This window comes from Schistocerca serialis, chromosome 7, assembly GCF_023864345.2.
Source record: "Schistocerca serialis cubense isolate TAMUIC-IGC-003099 chromosome 7, iqSchSeri2.2, whole genome shotgun sequence".
NCBI classification, from domain to species: domain Eukaryota; kingdom Metazoa; phylum Arthropoda; class Insecta; order Orthoptera; family Acrididae; genus Schistocerca; species Schistocerca serialis.
Genome location: NC_064644.1, coordinates 102,224,639 through 102,243,785, shown reverse-complemented (window position 1 = coordinate 102,243,785; position 19,147 = coordinate 102,224,639). Strand labels below are relative to the sequence as shown.

At 47.1% G+C, this 19,147-nt stretch overlaps 1 protein-coding gene across 1 annotated transcript in view; it reads left to right on the top strand.

Annotated features, from left to right (window-relative positions):
• Window positions 1–19,147, top strand: part of LOC126412335 (cyclic AMP response element-binding protein A-like) — a 690,109-nt gene that overhangs the window by 68,378 nt on the left and 602,584 nt on the right. The gene's annotated exons all lie outside the window — the stretch shown is intronic.

Genomic DNA, 19,147 nt, shown 5'->3' with positions numbered 1-19,147 from the left:
ATAATAATAAAGTTTAAAATCACGACGACTTACTCCATATCAGGTCCACAATACGAGGGAGCGGGTTCCACAGCTTCACCGCTTTCCTTCAAATTTTGTTCCCAGCGAAGTCACAGATCTTGTATCTCCAAGCTGCCCATCTCGGCAAAATGCCCAACCGATTTCACACCACAACGTGTAACGGTCATCACACTCGTTCGACGGCCGGTGACACTCGTCTCCCCGCGAATGTCACCAGATCTCGAGGGTTACCCGTCGAAGGCTAACAACAAAGAACTTCGCTTCGCCTGGAAGATAAGACACGCGAAAGCAGAGATAACTTAGCTCAACCACAATCGATCTCAACGATACATGAACAAAAGAACACTGGCGCCAGCTCGCCACGGCTCACCACTCACAGACAGCAGGTGGCTGACTAGCAGTGTAGGGTGTGTAAAGCGTGTCGGCGGGACGTCGTTGTCATAATGCGGGAACAGAGCGATTCATGTGATGATCATTGGCTTTTGGAAGCATTTCCAAAACGGCTGAGCTTGTAAAATGTTCGCGTGCCACTGTGGTTAAAGTATAACATGTATGGCAAAATGGTGCTATCCAAAACGGCCGCCTAGGCATGTGTCGTGCGTTACGGGCCGCCGCGCGGAGTGGCCGCGCGGTTTGAGGCGACACGTCACGGATGGGGCGGCCCCTCCCGCCGGAGGTTCGAGTCCTCCCTCGGGCATGGGTGTGTGTGTGTGTGTTGTTCTTAGCATTGGTTAGTTTAAGTAGCCTGAAAGTCTAGGGACCGATGACCTCAGCAGTTTGCTCCCTTAGGAATTCATCCACGTTTGAACATTTTCGTTACGGGCCACAGGGGTGAACAACGGGTGCATACATGTGTACGGGCGAGTAAGCGTGCATATATTGGACAATTGGCAGCCCAGATGAGCCTAGGGACTACCAGCAGTGACCTTCAACGACCGTTCGGCGAACGTTGCTGTATACGGACATCCGCAGCAGGCGTCTGGTTCATGCACCCATGCTGACTGCAGCTAATCAGCGACGAAAGCTGGAATTTTCACGCCATTACCGCAACTGGACGTCCACTGAATGGAGACAGCTGGTCTTTACGGATGAATCACCTTTTATGCCCTTACGGACAGATGGCCGTTGGTGTGTATGGATTGAAACGTCTAAAAGCAAACACCGTGCAACAATCGTCGGAATGGCCCAGGCCGGGGGAATGTTTTCGTGGCATTCCTTGAGTCATCTCGTTATTCTGAGAAGCACAATGAACGAACACAAGTATGCGACTCTACATCCCTGCGAACATGTACTGAATGTCTGCGATCCCTGTAACAGAGACGGGACGTGGGTACCAACCCATTATTCACCTAGTGGGATGTGGAAAAGCGCCTTAAAGCTACATCCAGGCTGGCCGGCTCACCTGCCCTCGTCGTTAAGGGTCCATTAACTTCAGTCAGCCTTTAAAAAAGTGATTTTTATGATTTTTGTTTTGAAAAACTAATGAAGCACTCAATGTAAATCTTTTTGCATCGATTCGTGGACACATTTTCTGATTTTTTTTTTTTTATTTATGTATAAGAAATTCAGCCATCATTAAGCTCCCCATCCGAGGAGCTCAAGTTGCTTTATCCAAAAGGAGGTGCATCCATGACGGAAGTACTACGGTTTGCAAATCTTATCTGAAATCAAAAAGCAAAAAATTTCTTAATTTGTAGGATAATGCGCATGGATTAATAGCAGTTTTTTTTTAAATTGATAAAGTAAAAAATGGCGGACGTCTCAAGCTGATGAAATAGATCGCGGGTACTCTGATAAAGATGTCCTCCTCAAATTTGGCTGAATTTCTCCTCGGGCATATCCGCAAGGAGTAATAGGCAGTTTTTTATTTTAATTTATTCATTAGTTAATGCAAAAAATATAACTAAAACATACGATTGAACTACATCTTTGTTTGAAACGTCTTCCATTTTATTATTTTTTTTTTAAATTAAAAAAACTGTGTTGTTACTCTGTGCACATTATCCTATAGATGTCCGCCCCTGGTAGCTGAGTGGTCAGCGCGACGAAATGTCATACCTAATGGCCCGAGTTCGATTCCCAACTGGGTCGGAGATTTTCTCCGCTCAGGGTCTGGGTATTGTGTTGTCCTTATCATCATTTCATCCTCATCGACATGCAAGTCGCCGAAGTAGCGTCAACTCGAAAGACTTACACCAGCCAACCGGTCTACCCGACGGGAGGCCCCAGCCGCACGGCATTTCCATCCTATAGATTAAGAAAATTGATTGGTTTTTTATTTCAGATCATATTTGCAAACTGCAGGGCTTCCGTCAGGACGCACCTCACTATGGGCAGAGAAACTTTAACTCCTCAGAGGGGAGGCTTAACGATGACTGAATTTCTTTAAAAAATCGGAAAATTCTGTCCAAGACTCAAGAAATAATGTACAAAAAGATTTACGTTAATTGCTTCATTAGTTTTCCCGAAAAAGTATCTTAAAAATCGCTTATGTTATAGGCTGGCTGAAAAGAATCGACAAGGCGCGAAGCGGGTGCGATCTGAGTGTGGCTCGGCTCACCGTATCACGGAAACGGCGCGTTAAACCTTTCGACCATTCTGGCGGATGCAATTGATCCTCAGTCGTTCATAATTTCATCTTTTACAGTACCCCCAACGTTAACCTTGTTTTCAACTCTTCAAAGTAGTTTTTTCAGGGTAACTTCATTGTACATATTAAGAATGTTTTATCTTTACGCAGGTTTCTCAGCAAGTAATAAGAGCACCAGCTGCGTACGACTCCTGGAGGGACTATGGTTCTGTCGTATTTATCCAACGCGAGGAAGAACAATCGCGCGTAATGAAAACTGCACTGGCACAAATGGAAATTGATCTGAGCTTCTGGCGAGAATGCACATGGATTCATTTCCGCCTGTCAGGAGCTGTGCAACCGGACTCCGACCGGCCGGAGAAGAAGTGCGGAGTGCAGATTATGCATGAGATGGAAATGGTGCGCTCTCGGGCGGACTTTATGGAAATCCATGGAGATCTGAAACGGGGACTGCGAGCGAATCAAGCGCTGCCGAGTTCCGGCTGGTTAGGGTTCCGAGAACCAGCGCTGTGTACACAACTCGCAACAGCTCCCCTCCAGCCAGCTGGTGGTACCGGGCTGCAAAAAGCGTCGTGAGCGCTACAGTGTGATTCGCCAAATCGAATTATAGCTTGTGGGCACCATCATTTTCTTTTATTCTGCCCTTTTTTAGGGTCTATTTCAGAACCGATGAGAGCGACCCATAAATAAATCTTTATTAATTACTGTTTTCGATCATCGTAGATGATCCATCTTCAGGTATCTTAAAACATTCTGTATGGCAGCTTTCTGACTATGAACATCCTACGTAACAACCTTAACTCGTAAAATGCATAACTAACGTTAATGGATCCACGTACACTATCATCTGACTCCGTCTTCCCCCAACAGAGCAGAAATGAAGTAACATTTGACATTTGTACCTGGCAAATTATGAACTCTTTTGTAGAGGAACTACACAGTTTGAGGAAATCTGAAAATTTTGTTATGTATTATTCTTTATTTTGACCGTTTCAGTTGCACGAATATTCAATTTTTGCTGCAGTGGGCCGCGCGGAGTAGCCGTGCAGTCTAGGGCGCCTTGCCACGGTTCGCGCGACTGCCCCCTTCGGAGGTTCGAGTCCTCCCTTGGGCATGGTCATGTGTGTTGTCCTTAGCGTAAGTTATCTTAAGTTAGATTAAGTAGTGTGTAAGCCTAGGGACCGATGACCTCAGCAGTTTGGTCCCACAGAACATACCACAAATTTCCAAATTGTTGCAGTGGTTACCGGTTTCGGGCTGACACGCCCATTTTCAAACCACACACGTTGTTACCAACTGTAACTATCCATACAATACGGTACCAAAACGCACGAATAGCTTCTGTACACGAAATCAAACTGTGGACACCAAGCACTTTCATTGATAAGTTGGCCTATGTATCTACTGTTGCACACGAATGACAGAATGGTTCAAATGGCTCTGAGCACTATGGGACTTAACAGCTATGGTCATCAGTCCCCTAGAACTTAGAACTACTTAAACCTAACTAACCTAAGGACAGCACACAACACCCAGTCATCACGAGGCAGAGAAAATCCCTGACCCCGCCGGGAATGGAACCCGGGAACCCGGGCGCGGGAAGCGAGAACGCAACCGCGCGACCACGAGCTGCGGACAATGACAGAACCAATGGTAGTACTTGCTGGCCACAGTTTGACTTTCTGAACAGAAGCTATTCGTGCCTTTTGGCTCAGTATTGTATGACTAGTTAAAGTTAATAACAAGGTGTATGGTTTGAAGATGGGCGTGTCAACTCGAAGCCGGTAACCACTGTAACGGAGACGGACAAAATGAAAGAAAATGCTGAAATTTTCTCAGTAATGAACAGTTGCGGACCCACCATCCCGGGGCAGCATCCCTCGAATCAGCAAACTATACACTTTTCCTGTGACATTGGAAAGAGCCTTCGAAGAGGAAATTTGGAAATTTGTGGCGAGGACTATGGGACCAAACTGCTGAGGTGGTCGGTCCCTAGGCTTACTCACTACTTAATCTAGCTTAACCTAACTTACGCTAAGGGCAACACACACACCCATGCCCGAGTGAGGACTCGAACTTCCGACGGGGAGAGCCGCGCAAACCGTGACAAGGCGTTCAAGACGTCGCGATTCGAAGAGGACTTCAGCGACGTAAAATGTGTCGAACTTGCTAAAACAGTAGCAAGATGACAGTTTGGCAAACCACTGACCCGCAATTGGGAAAAATGGTCCCACCAACGTCTATTCGAGTTTACCAAATGTAAGAAAACCGTAATGTACGGTTCGTTTGCTTTTGATATTGATTGTCAAGCCTTTCTTTCTTTTTGCTATCATTTGTCCCATCCAGTACAACGTCTCCTCTTTGAGGATATGGCAAATTTTATATTATCATTTAACTTTGTGGTCGGAGGTCTTTCCTGACGCCAAAGCCGTTAAGCTAAGCTACGGTCGTCGACTAACCTGAGGGAGGGAAGTCGTGTGCGCCATCTGTCTGTGAATCACGTAAACTTTATTGTGCGTCATAACACATTTCTGTCTCGTACTGAAGCAGAATTTGGTGACTAGCCCAGTATTCACCTAAGCGAGCGTGGGAAACCACATAGAAACCACACGCTCAGGTTGGCCGTTGTGCCAGTCTACAGTCGCTGATACTCCTCGTGAATTGGATCAGGATCTTGCTGGCCTCACTGAATACCAGCTGGCGCACTGCGCCATACGAGCAGGTGAATAATTGTCATGTCAAGTGATCAGACTACTGGTACATACTGCAATACTGGCCATTAAAATTGCTACACACGAATATGACGTGCTACAGACCCGAAATTTAACCGATAGGTAGAAGATGCTGTGATATGCAAATGATTAGCTTTTCAGAACATTCACACAAATCGGCGCCGATGGCGACGCCTACTAGGTGTAGATGGTTCAAATGGCTCTGAGCACTATGGGACTTAACAGCTATGGTCATCAGTCCCCTAGAACTTATAACTACTTAAACCTAACTAACCTAAGGATATCACACAACACCCAGTCATCACGAGGCAGAGAAAATCCCTGACCCCGCCGGGAATCGAACCCGGGAACCCGGGCGTGGGAAGGGAGAACGCTACCGCACGACCACGACCTGCGGACTCAACCTGTAGACATGAGGAAAGTTTCCAACCGATTTCTCATAAACAAACAGCAGTTGACCGGCGTTGCCTGGTGAAACGTTGTTGTGATGCGTCGTGTAAGGAGGAGATATGCGTACCATCACGTATCCGACTTTGATAAAGGTCGGATTGTAGCCTATCGCGATTGCGGATTATCGTATCGCGACATTGCTGCTCGCGTTGGTCGTGATCCAATGATGTCAGCAGAATATGGAATCGGTGGGTTCAGGAGGGTAATACGGAACGCCGAGCTGGATCTCAACGGCCTCGTATCACTAGCAGTCGAGATGACAGACATCTTATCCGCATGGCTCTAACGGATCGTGCAGCCACGTCTCGATCCCTGAGTCAACAGATGGGGACGTTTCCAAGACAACAACCATCTGTACGAACAATTCGACGACGTTTGCAGCAGCATGGACTATCAGCTCGGAGATCATAGCTGCGGTTACCCTTGACGCTGCATCACAGACAGGAGTCCTTCGATGGTGTACTCAACGACGAACCTGGGTGCACGAATGGCAAAACGTCATCCAGGTTCTGTTTACAGCATCATGATTGTCGCAACCCTGTTTGGTGACATCGCAGTGAACGCACATTGGAAGCGTGTATTCGTCATCGCCACACTGGCATATCATCCGACGTGATGGTATGGGGTGCCATTGGTTACAAGTCTCGGTCACCTCTTGTTCGCATTGACGGCACTTTGAACAGTGGACGTTATATTTCAGATGTGTTACGACCCGTGGCTCTACCCTTCATTCGATCCCTGCGAAACCCTACATTTCAGCAGGATAATGCACGACTGCATGTTGCAGGGCCTGTACGGGCCTTTCTGGATGCAGAAAATGTTCGACTGCCGCCCTGGCCAGCACATTCTCCAGATTTCTCCCCAATTGAAAACGTCTGGTCAATGGTGGCAGAGCAACTGGCTCGTCACAATACGCCAGTCACTACTCTTGATGAACTGTGGTATCGTGTTGAAGCTGCATGGGCAGCTGTGCCTGTACATGCCATCCAAGCTCTGTTTGACTCAATGCCTAGGCGTATCAAGGCCGTTCTTACGGCCAGAGGTGGTTGTTGTGGGTACTGATTTCCCAGGATGTATGCACTCAAATTGCGTGAAAATGTAATCATATGTCGGTTATAGAATAATATATTTGTCCAATGAATACCCGTATATCATCTGCATTTCTTCTTGGTGTAGCAATTTTAATGGCCAGTAGTGTATAAAGCGATTCCTGAGCGTCATAATTGCGCGTTGATTCGTCTGAATAATGATCATGGGTTTAAAGCGACTAACACATATGGTATCAGCCTCTTATTCACCCCCCCCCCCCCCCCCCCAGGACGGAAAGTGTGTACCCTATCCGTCTGCGTCTAGCCTAAATCTCATGTTCAAGGGTGACAGCATTTAAATGTTTCTGTGTATCGGGTATCAGAGGTGGGACATGGGTACCACCCTAGTGTTTACCTATGTGGATGTGGAAAACTACATCCTAATTACTAGTTTCGGGCCGAGACCCGTTTTCAGATCGTGGTAACGTAGTCGAAAACGGTATTTCCGAAGATGTGAAAACCATGTCAAAAATGTGCAACGAACAATTACAGCGCATACAGATAATGGTATGCCCTGTAACTGTTCCTAGCAAATTTTTGGCATGATTTTCAAATATTCGGAAATACAATTTTTGTCTATGCTTCGATGATTTGAAAATGGGTCAGTGCCCGAAACTAGTCATCGACTGAATAAAAAGAAAGTAATATTTGCAACTGTGGAGTGGTTCAAAAATGGCTCTAAGCACTATGGGACTTAACATCTGAGGTCATCAGTCCCCTAGACATAGAACTACTTAAACCTAACTAACCTAAGGACATCACACACATCAATGCCCGAGGCAGGATTAGAACCTGCGACCGTAGCAGCAGCGCCGTTCCGGACTGAAGCGCCTAGAACCGCTCGGTCACAGCGGCTGGCCTGTGGACTGTATTTTGTTGTACTGATTAACAGAAGTTGCTGACCAACAGGTAATCCAGCATGCTGGAAATTCGTAAATATTAATCTGTACCGCTTACGTCTAGCAAAACGGCAAGATCTGAGAAATAGCAACTCCTGCGGACGTTTAGCTTCCCGCAGACCAGATGTACCCTCCCATACGGACTGCAAGGACGCTTCGGGAAAAGAAATGTAGATGTAGAAAAACTTTTACATGCTCTCTGGCATGTCTCGGGTATTAATCGTCCACATAAGAATAGCCACTTGGCGTGCGCAGACCTATACTCTTTGCTGGACGGGGCCGCGGTTTCTTGGGAAGCTGTTAGCCACTGACTGACGTCAGACGCCAGTGCTGCCGTAGAATGAGCTGCGAACGTTCCCGGTAAAAGTATAACCAGTTGCCGGCAGGAAAACAGAGATTGCGTTCTAATGGCTTTGGGCACTGTTCTGCTGTCGCACGCAGCAATTACGGAACTGCCCTCATCAAAACATCTCGTTTCCTTCAGCGGACGCCTCCTGTAACGAGTTTCGGGGCGGACGACACGGGCTTAAAACCAATGTTGTTTCGTCTCCCTCCTGAAATCAAGTCATAGAACTATTGCTCAACATAGTCCAATCCGAATCTCTTTATGATTTCCTTTCATACAACTCTGCCCCATTCCCATTTTAGTATTTTTCAGCTCTTCCTTATACCACTCTTCCATTTCGCACTTGCTCTTTACTTTTGTCCTCCATATGTTTTTCCGCTGGTCGCAAACCGCTCCGGAGTCCCATGTTCAACAATATGCAATGAAATGTGTGCTCTGAATCATTTATTACGACACCAACATTGTCGTCAAATCTGCCGCAAGTCGCTGCCTATCCCGCTTTAGAAATCGGGCAAGTCTTCGATCTCCACGTTCTGTGATAGACATGGACACACATCACGTTGTCGCTCTATTCGTGGTTTCACCGTCATTCAACTCCTTTCCATAGAGGCTAACGACCATAGAACGCGACAGTAGATTCCGCCGTTTCCGAGAGGCGTGTTCCCAGACGCCACGCAATAACAGTTTTCCCTTTTACACTACTGGCCATTAAAATTGCTACACCAAGGAGAAATGCAGATGATAAACGGGTATTCATTGGACAAATATATTATACGAGAACTGACATGTGATTACATTTTCACGCAATTTGAGTGCATAGATCCTGAGAAATCAGTACCCACAACAACCACCTCAGGCCGTAATAACGGCCTTGATACGCCTGGTCGTTGAGTCAAGCAGAGATTGGATGTCGTGTACAGGTACAGCTGCCCATGCAGATTCAACACGATACCACAGTTCATCGAGAGTAGTTTAAATGGTTCAAATGGCTCTACGAACTATGGGACTTAACGTCTGATGTCATCAGTCCCCTAGACTTAGAACTACTTAAGCCTAGATAACCTAAGGACACCACACACATCCATGCCCGAGGCAGGATTCGAACCTGCGACCGCTGCAGCAGCGCGGTTCCGGACTGAAGCGCCTAGAACCGCCCGGCCACATCGGCCGGCTCGAGAGTAGTGACTGGCGTGTTATGACGAGCCAGTTGCTCGGCCATCATTGACCAGACGTTTTCAGTTGGTGAGAGGTCTGGAGAATGTGCTGGCCATGGCAGCAGTCGAACATTTTCTGTATCCAGAAAGGCCCATACAGGACCTGCAACATGCGGTCGTGCAGTATCCTGCTGAAATGTAGGGTTTCACAGGGATCGAATGAAGGGTAGAGCCACGGGTCGTAACACATCTGAAATGTAACGTCCACTGTTCAAAGTGCTGTCACTGCGAACAAGACGTGACCGAGACGTGTAACCAATGGCACCCCATGCCATCACGCCGGGTGATACGCCAGTATGGCGATGACGAATACACGCTTCCAGTGTGCGTTCACCACGATGTCGCCAAACACGGATGCGACCATCATGATGCGGTAAACAAAACCTGGATTCATCCGAAAAAATGACGTTTTGCCATTCGTGCACCCAGGTTCGTCGTCGAGTACACCATCGCAGGCGCTCCTGTCTGTGATGCAGCGTCAAGGGTAACCGCAGCCATGGTCTCCGAGCTGATAGTCCATGCTGCCGCAAACGTCGTCGAATTGTTCGTACAGATGGTTGTTGTCTTGCAGACGTCCCCATATTTTTATTCAGGGATCGAGACGTGGTTGCACGACCCATTAGAGCCATGCGGATAAGATGCCTGTCATCTCGACTACTAGTAACACGAGGCCGTTGGGATCCAGCATGGCGTTCCGTATTACCCTCCTGAACCCACCGATTCCATATTCTGGATCTCGAGCAACGCGAGCAGCAATGTCGCGATACGATAAACCGCAATCGCGATAGGCTAAAGCCGGCCGAAGTGGCCGTGCGGTTAAAGGCGCTGCAGTCTGGAATCGCAAGACCGCTACGGTCGCAGATTCGAATCCTGCCTCGGGCATGGATGTTTGTGATGACCTTAGGTTAGTTAGGTTTAACTAGTTCTAAGTTCTAGGTGACTAATGACCTCAGCAGTTGAGTCCCATAGTGCTCAGAGCCATTTTGATAGGCTAAAATCCGACCTTTATCAAAATCGGAAACGTGATGGTACCCATTTCTCCTCCTTACACGAGGCATCACAACGACGTTTCACCAGGCAACGCCGGTCAACTGCTGTATGTGTATGAGAAATCGGTTGGAAACTTTCCTCATGTTAGCACGTTGTAGGTGTTCCCACCGGCTCCAACCTTGTGTGAATGCTATGAAAAGCTAATTATTTGCATATCACGGCATCTTCTTCCTGCTGGTTATACTTCGCGTCTGTAGCACGTCAACTTCGTGGTGTAGCAATTTTAATGGGCAATAGTGTGCGAAGTCACTTATGTTAGTTGATTTCCCCATCTGCGGCGAGAATCGCTGCTGTAATGATTCCCCACTAGTCTTTGCTCCGGTTTCATTCTTTGCTCACCGCGTTGTGTGCCCACAACACCACGAGGCAGCATTGAAACTAGCGGGGAGCAGTGATCACAATGTTTGGTTCGTCACTGTAGGTCGGGTTTCTGTAGACGTCGTGCGGTGTGTCGTGTTTGTGCTGTGACGTATGGAGGTCTGTAGGGTGCAGACTGCGGGCATTTTACAAGAGTCTAGACCGGGCCACGCTCTGTATCTGGACGGGCAGACTGAGTCAGTCGGTTTATCTGAGCGCCGCGGATCGGCCTTTGCTCGCAGCCTGTGTGGATTCCAGCGCCGCGCCTTCCCAGGCCGTACAGTTCAAGCTCTGACGTCACTCCCCAAGTTTAGGCCGCACCCCGCCTCCCATGTGCCGGCGCCTGGTTTACGCGAACATGCCGCTCTGTTTGTGTGCGCTCGCCGGATATGAGGCGTGACATTAGCGCGACGTGCGTCTCTCATCTGACACATCGAATCTGTTGAGTTTCGGGCGCTGCTCACCGCCGAAGGGAAAGGGGGAGGGACAGAGAGTCAGAAGACGCCGTCTTGTCGACGACGTAGTTATTAGAGATGAGGCCACTAGTACAGCCACGGTTGGATACGAAACACCCCAGTAATTACCGGATATGCTTCAGAAAACCGAGGAAAATCTTAATCAGGATTGCTAGACGTGGATGTTTGAACCCTGTCACTTCCCAATACGAGACCAGTGTGAAAACCACTGCGTCGTCTCGAACGGCCATTGCAAAAGAGCCACGAGCACGCGGAGACAATGTGGAACATATAGATGACGAGTGAACAATACTTTATCAGAGCTCTTAGTAGAATGGACGAATGTACGCACATGCAGGGTGAGGGAGCTGGGACGAGCCACCTGGTCTGCAGGGTGGTCCTTTGATCGTGACCGGACCGAATATCTCACGAAATAAGCGTCAAACGAAAAAACTACAAAGATCGAAACTTGTCTAGCTTGAAGGGAGAAACCAGATGTCGCTATGGTTGGCCCGCTAGATGGCGCTGCCATAGGTCAAATTGCGTTTTTAAAAATAGGAACCCCCATTTTTTATTACATATTCGTGTAGTGCGTAAAGAAATATGAATGTTTTAGTTGGACCACGTTTTTCGCTTTGTGATAGATGGCGCTGTAATAGTCACAAACATATGGCTCACAATTTTAGACGAACAGTTGGTAACACGTAGGTTTTTTAAATTAAAATACAGAACGTAGGTACGTTTGAACATTTTATTTTGGTTATTCCAATGTGATACATGTTCCTTTGTGAACTTATCATTTCTGAGAAAGCACGCTGTTACAGCGTGATTACCTGTAAATACCACATTAGTGCAATAAATGCTCAAAATGATGTCCGACAACCTAAAAGCATTTGGCAATACGTGTAACGACATTCCACTCAACAGCGAGTAGTTCGCCTTCCGTAATGTTCGCACATGCATTGACAATGCGCTGACGCATGTTGTCAGGCGTTGTCGGTGGATCACGATAGCAAATATCCTTCAACTTTCTCCACAGAAAGAAATCCGGGACGGCAGATCCGGTGAACGTGCGGGCCATGGTATGGTGCTTCGACGACCAATCCACCTGTCATGAAATATGCTATTCAATACCGCTTCAACCGCACGCGAGCTATGTGCCGGACATGTTTGAAGTACGTCGCCATTTCGTCATGCAGTGAAACATCTTGTAGTAACATCGCTAGAACATTACGTAGGAAATCAGCATACATTGCACCATTTAGATTGCCATCAATGAAATGGGGGCCAATTATCCTTGCTCCTATAATGGTTGGCTCAAATGGCTCTGAGCACTATGCGACTTAACTTCTGAGGTCATCAGTCGCCTAGAACTTAGAACTAATTAAACCTAACTAACCTAAGGACATCACACACACCCATGCCCTAGGCAGGATTCGAACCTACGACCGTAGCGGTCGCTCGGTTCCAGACTGTAGCGCCTAGAACCGCACGGCCACTCCGGCCGGCGCTCCCATAATGCCGCACCATACATTAACCCGCGAAGGTCGCTGATGTTCCACTTGTCGCAGCCATGGTGGATTTTCCGTTGCCTAATAGTGCATATTATGCCGGTGTACGTTACCGCTGCTGGTGAATGACGCTTCGTCGCTAAATAGAACGCGTGCAAAAAATCTGTCATCGTCCCTTAATTTCTCTTGTGCCCAGTGGCAGGACTGTACATGACGTTCAAAGTCGTCGCCATGCAATTCCTGGTGCATAGAAATATGGTACGGGTGCAATCGATGTTGATGTAGCATTCCCAACACCGCCGATTTTGAGATACCCGATTCTCGCGCAATTTGTCTGCTACTGATGTGCGGATTAGCCGCGACAGCAGCTAAAACATCTACTTGGGCATCATCATTGGTTGACGTTTCGTATGTGGCTGAACACTTCCTGTTTCCTTAAATAACGTAACTATCCGGCGAACGGTCCGGACACTTGGATGATGTCGTCCAAGATACCGAGAAGCATACATAGCACACGCCCGTTGGGCATTTTGATCACAATAGCCATACATCAACACGAATCGACCTTTTCCGCAACTGGTAAACGGTGCATTTTAACACGGGTAATGTATCACGAAGCAAATACCGTCCGCACTGGCGGAAAGTTACGTGATACCACGCACTTATACGTTTGTGACTATTACAGCGTCACCTATCACAAAACGAGAAAAGTGGTCCAACTAAAACATTCATATTTCTTTACGTACTACACGAATATGTAATAAAAATGGATGTTCCTATTTAAAAAACGCAGTTGATATCCGTTTGACCTATGGCAGCGCCATCCAGCGGGCCAACCATAGCGCCATCTGGTTTCCCCCTTCAAGCTAGACGAGTTTCGTTCTTTGTAGATTTTTCGTTTGATTCTTATTTCGTGAGATATTTGGCCCGGTCACTATCAATGGACCACCCTGTATATATAGAACGAATAAATATATCCCAAAATACACTGCTGTGCAAAACTTAAGAACGAAAGTAATTTTTGCATGTTGTGTCATTGTCAAGTAACATAGCTCGATGAAACTTGGACCTATACAGAAAGAACTGCTACAATATTGTGAAGACAATATACTGACTTATGATGGTCTCCTGGACATTTCAAAAAGCGGTATATTGTTCATTATGGGCGTGTGACAGACACGGACGGCAAGGCATGCTCTGCAAGGCACTCCCACGCTGGCCACAATGTTGGTAAGGAGTGCATGTAGTAGGTCGTTCCATTCCAGCACCAGCGCGGTTGACAACTGGCGGACAGTCATTGGTGGGCCTCTCCCGAACGCGTGCTCGATGACAATGTTGGGTGAACGGGCAGGGCAGTCCACTCGCCGAGTACTCTATCGTTCCATGAGCTGTTCGATGCGGTCACGCTCCGTCATCCATAAAAATTACGACAGGGCCTAATGGACTCCTGAAAAGAGCTCATAACGTAGATCGATGGGTGTACCGTACTCAGTTATTTGGAGGTTGGTACGCCAATACAAAGTTATGCCTCCCCGCACCAAAACACCACGACCAACCAACCTATGTCCTGGGTACATTACGTGTTCTCACATCTCGCCGTATGACAGTACGTCCAGAATCACTACTTGGACTGACTGTGCTCTCATCCGAGAAGAGCACTCGACCCTGCTCCTCTTTGGCTCAGTCTCTATGCTCTTGGCACCATCGGAAACGATGCTGCCGATGTAAGGATGCCAACGGAACACAACGCACTGGTCGGCGAGCAAACAGACCACCGTCATACAGCCACCGTGCCAGTGTGCAGTGTGAGAGTGCGTACTTTCCAGACCCGTTAGATGTGATTGCAATAGCATCCGCTGTTCTGCGTGTATCCTTTCTTGCCTGTTGCACAATGTAGCGCTCATCTGTTGCTGTAGTTGACCTTGGTCGATCACCTCCTGTCCTTCGGGCAGCAGTACCTTTGGTTGGGAACGCTTCCCACGCACGTGAAACAATACTATGAGCAGTACCTAAGTCCTGGGCTACACTCGCCACACTTTGTCTTTCTTCCAGTTTCCCGATGATTCTTTTCCGTGGTGAAGTCATCCAAATGTCGTCTCCGGGCCATTTTGTAATGAAGAACACACCACAGTGTACCGTAACGGCACCCTGATTGACACCCACTGATTTTTCCCGTTCCTTCAAGTGCCTCGTATTGCGGGACCAGCCCCATTTAGTGCTATAGTCACGCTGGCCTCACGGCGTATGACGTCCAGCTTTCTGTGCGAGACTGGGAGGCCTCTGGAAACATGCTCCCACATTTTGATTCATTTCCACGTAGGTGTTAATATGTTATGTTACTTTATCTATATCGTCCGTAAGTTTGGCAGAGCAGTGTATAGGCAGAATGAGTTAATTATACCGAGGCCCCGTTTGCACTGAAAGATAGCAGGAAGTGCTTCGAATTTTCTAATGAACAGTAGCAATTTTTTACGTTTGAAGCTACAAAATTATAACACAGACTTTTTAAAAATCAAACTCTAATTTTTTTCCGTGATATTGGAAAGAGCGATCTAGGGGAATTTCGACGACAGAACACTTGTTGATGTTGATCAAATAGTAACAAGATACTAACGCTGAAAACTATTAAGCAGTAACAAGGTAACAGCACTTAACACAATTAAGAAGTAAAAATATAACAACGCTTATAACTTTCAAGCAGTTATAAGATAACAGTACTGAAAACCATAAAGCAGCTGTGAAGGCTAAAAATTAATTGCGACCTGAGAAAATTCGTCATAATGTCCGCCATAACTTGTCAACCGCACCTCGATACATTTATTCGTTGTAGATATATTTGGGGTAACTTGTCTAAGGTACCTCACAAACGTATGAATTACATACTATCAAGAAGAAAATTATCAGCTTAGTTTGGGTCAAAAAATGGTTCAAATGGCTCTGAGCACTATGGGACTTAACATCTGAGGTCATCAGTCCCCTAGAACTTAGAACTACTTAAACCTAACCAACCTAAGGACATCACACACATCCATGCCCGAGGTAGGATTCGGCGGTCGCGCGGTTCCGGACTAAAGCGCCTAGAACCTCTCGGTCACGACGGCCGGCAGTTTGGGTGACCCAGAATGCTAATAAAATGGGCGATATCTCGTGGAGTATGATATGATTATATTTCCCGTATTTATGTAAACGAAACAATTATCACATTTGTTACTTAATACATCCTTTAACAAGAAATTAAACTGTGTCATTTTTGTCGTGCCATACAGTGTTAAACATAATTTGAAGCGTAATTGCTAAGAATGAGCTTTTTGTGGCCAAATGAAGTTAACGACTAATAAAACTTTGTTGTTGGTCTCGTCTGAGCCGGTTTTCTCGTGGGTCAAAAATCTGTGTCGCTCATTTAATGTTGAGTGATAAACAGAATTAGATTTAAGGCCTAAAAAGACATACGGCGCTTTCTGAAAGTAGTGTTGTGGCTCCGGAACGCATTGGACGTGAACAGAAAAATAAAAATATGCGGAACTTACAAACTACGATCGTGGACAGCCTAAGACGACCGGTCTGTTTGTGACGTAAATGTATATGTAGCAGACTCTGCAGTATCGGAACTTGGAACCAATTCTCTGGAAAAACACTGGACATCGTACATTCACCTAAGAGGCAACTGTGATGAAAACTGAGCGCACGCGAGCGGCTGAAAAGTGTTTCACTAGCAGACGGACTGCTTTTCACTTAGCCTGGTACACGCAGTGCAGTGCAGCACGGCTGACAGATTGGAACGGTCCGTAGTGACAGCCAGTCACATCCAACTGGCTGGCGAGTTTCCAGCAGCCCGCAGCCCGAGCTGCCTGCGCGGAGATACGCCGACGGAGGCACTCGCAGGCAGGGCGGTAGCCAGAACGGCAACAAACACGGCAGGTCATCGGCCTGCTCGTTCACCTCACGGAGCCCCAGCCCTCAGCTTGTAGGCGGCCCGTGTGCAAGACGCCCAATTGCCACTCTGGAGCCTCTCAGTGCTTTGCCCCTCATGTAGAACACTGCTGCGCGATGAGGGATCCTTACCAGATAGGATTGACGGATTACACCGAAAAAGTTCAAAGAAGATCAGCACGTTTTGTATTATCGCGAAATAAGGGAGAGAGTGTCACTGAAATGATACACGATTTCGGATGGACAGTGGACGAGTGGGTGAAGCGTGTAATACAGCTGCAGTAGGGAGGAGAGACTCTTTACCTGTGCTAAAAAAGCATTTTGTGAAAGTCGTGAAACTGATACACATAGTGAAACTGATTCTGATGGGACTGCAAATGTAGATTTACACGGGTGCAAATTACCCTTTTGGTTAGTGATAAGTCTACTGCTGCCAATCCAGCAGAGCACGAGTGCAAATCCTGTTAAATGGCTCATCTGCACAAGGGTTTTGTTGCACACGGTTGCATTATGTCGTTACGTGAGTGAATAACGATTGTTAAGATGGCCTAGCAGGTCAGCCTATGAAATAATTATAAAGAAGACATGAGTATATTAAGTAATGGAATAGGGAATTAACCCTACGATCCCTCATGGTATTAATGTAAGCTTACTACAAGTCTGAATCATACTGTTGCTTTATTCATATAGAAGATCAAATCAAATGGCTCTGAGCGCTATGGGACTTAACATTTGAGGTCATCAGTCCCATAGAACTTAGAACTACTTAAACCTAACTAACCTAAGGACATCACACACATGCCCGAGGCAGAATTCGAACCTGCGACCGTAGTGGTCCCTCGGTTTCAGACTGTAGCGCCTAGAATCGCACGGCCACTCCAGCCGGCCACATCTAAGTGCCAGGCAGACGGTTCATCAAACCACCGTCAGAATAATTCTGTATTTTCCACTCTCGAACAACGCACGAAAAAAATTAACACCTATATCTTCCCGTGCGAACTCTGATTTCCCTTATTTTATTGATCGTTTCTCCCTATATAAGTTGGCATCAACAAAATATTTTACCATTCGGAGGAGGAAGTTGGTGATTGAAATTTCGTGAAAAGATCCCGTCACAACGAGAAACGCCTTTGTTTTTACTGATGTCCACCCCAAATCCTGTATCATGTCCGTGACACTCCCTCCCCTATTTCTCGATAACACAAAACGTCCTGCCCATCTTTAAACTTTCTCGATGTACTCCGTTAACCCTGTCTGGTAACGAGCACACATCCTACAGCAGTAGTTCAAAAGAAGACGGACAAGCTTAATGTAGGCAGTCTGTTTAGTAGATCTGTTGCATCTTCTAAGTGTTCTGCCAATAAAACGCAATCTTTTGTCCGCCTTCCCCTCAACATTCTCTGTGTTCTTTACAACTTAAGTTGTTCGTAAATAATTGAATGTACGGCTTTTAAATTTGATTGATTTGTGGTGTAACAGAAGTTTAACTGATGCTTTTTCGCACACTAGCTGTGTACATTTACCAGTTCAGCAGATGGGTCTCTGTGTTATTCTGGAAGTAGTTAGATTTTACAGGACTTTGGTTAATGGTATAACAATTGTGACAGTGGTAACCCTGACTCACAGGTTAAAGCGAGGCTGGCGACTCGTAGACCGCTTCAACACTGGAGCAGTGCGTATAATTGATATGAGTCCGTCAGTAATTGTATTTTGTCACACACGCCACACATTGCACAGTCAGTGTGCTGCTGAGCCTTTCTGATACTATTCTGTTTCGGACGGAGAGTAACTTGACGATTTTTGGTCCACGAGCTTGTTACAGGTTGTCAGAAGGACGCTGACTGAGGTAGCTCTTTGGCGTCCGGGAAAGGGGGGAAGGAAGGGGGGGGGTGTAGAGGTGCGCCCGTTTGTCCCGTGAGTCACCGCAGAGTCGGGGAGTCGCCCATCCGCCGGGAAAGTCCGGCACGCACACTCACTCACTCACACGCACTCACCGGCTGGCTCTGAAAGTCGGAACGCACGGGCTGTCTGGCTGCGTCGCGTCACGCCACAGACTCGCGCAGGCCTTGACCTCCGCTTGCGGAAGGAGGACGCTGGCTGGCGAGAGAGCTTCCCTGCGCCTCGCACCTGCGATCCTGCGATAACCACAACCGCGCAAGCACGGCAGAGCGCTACCCGGAGAAGTCGCACTTCTTTCGTTTTGTATTGTTCGATACACGGATAGATCAGTTCGGTGCGCCGGAGAGATAATAGTTTTCGAGTTCCAGAATGGAAGTTACTATTCTTCGAGGACGCTCCAGCAATAGCAGAATCGCGATTTATAAACATATTAGCCCTCCGTCGCTCGCGCGGATGACACTCGTCATCCACATGACTTTCCCGCTCAATTTTGTCTGACAGGGCAGGATTGAGATCGCGCCATTTTCAGTACCTTTCTCTTAACTCTCCAGCAGTTAGCTCCAATCATTGTTGGCTTTCAGATACGAAAGATACGTTCTTTATGA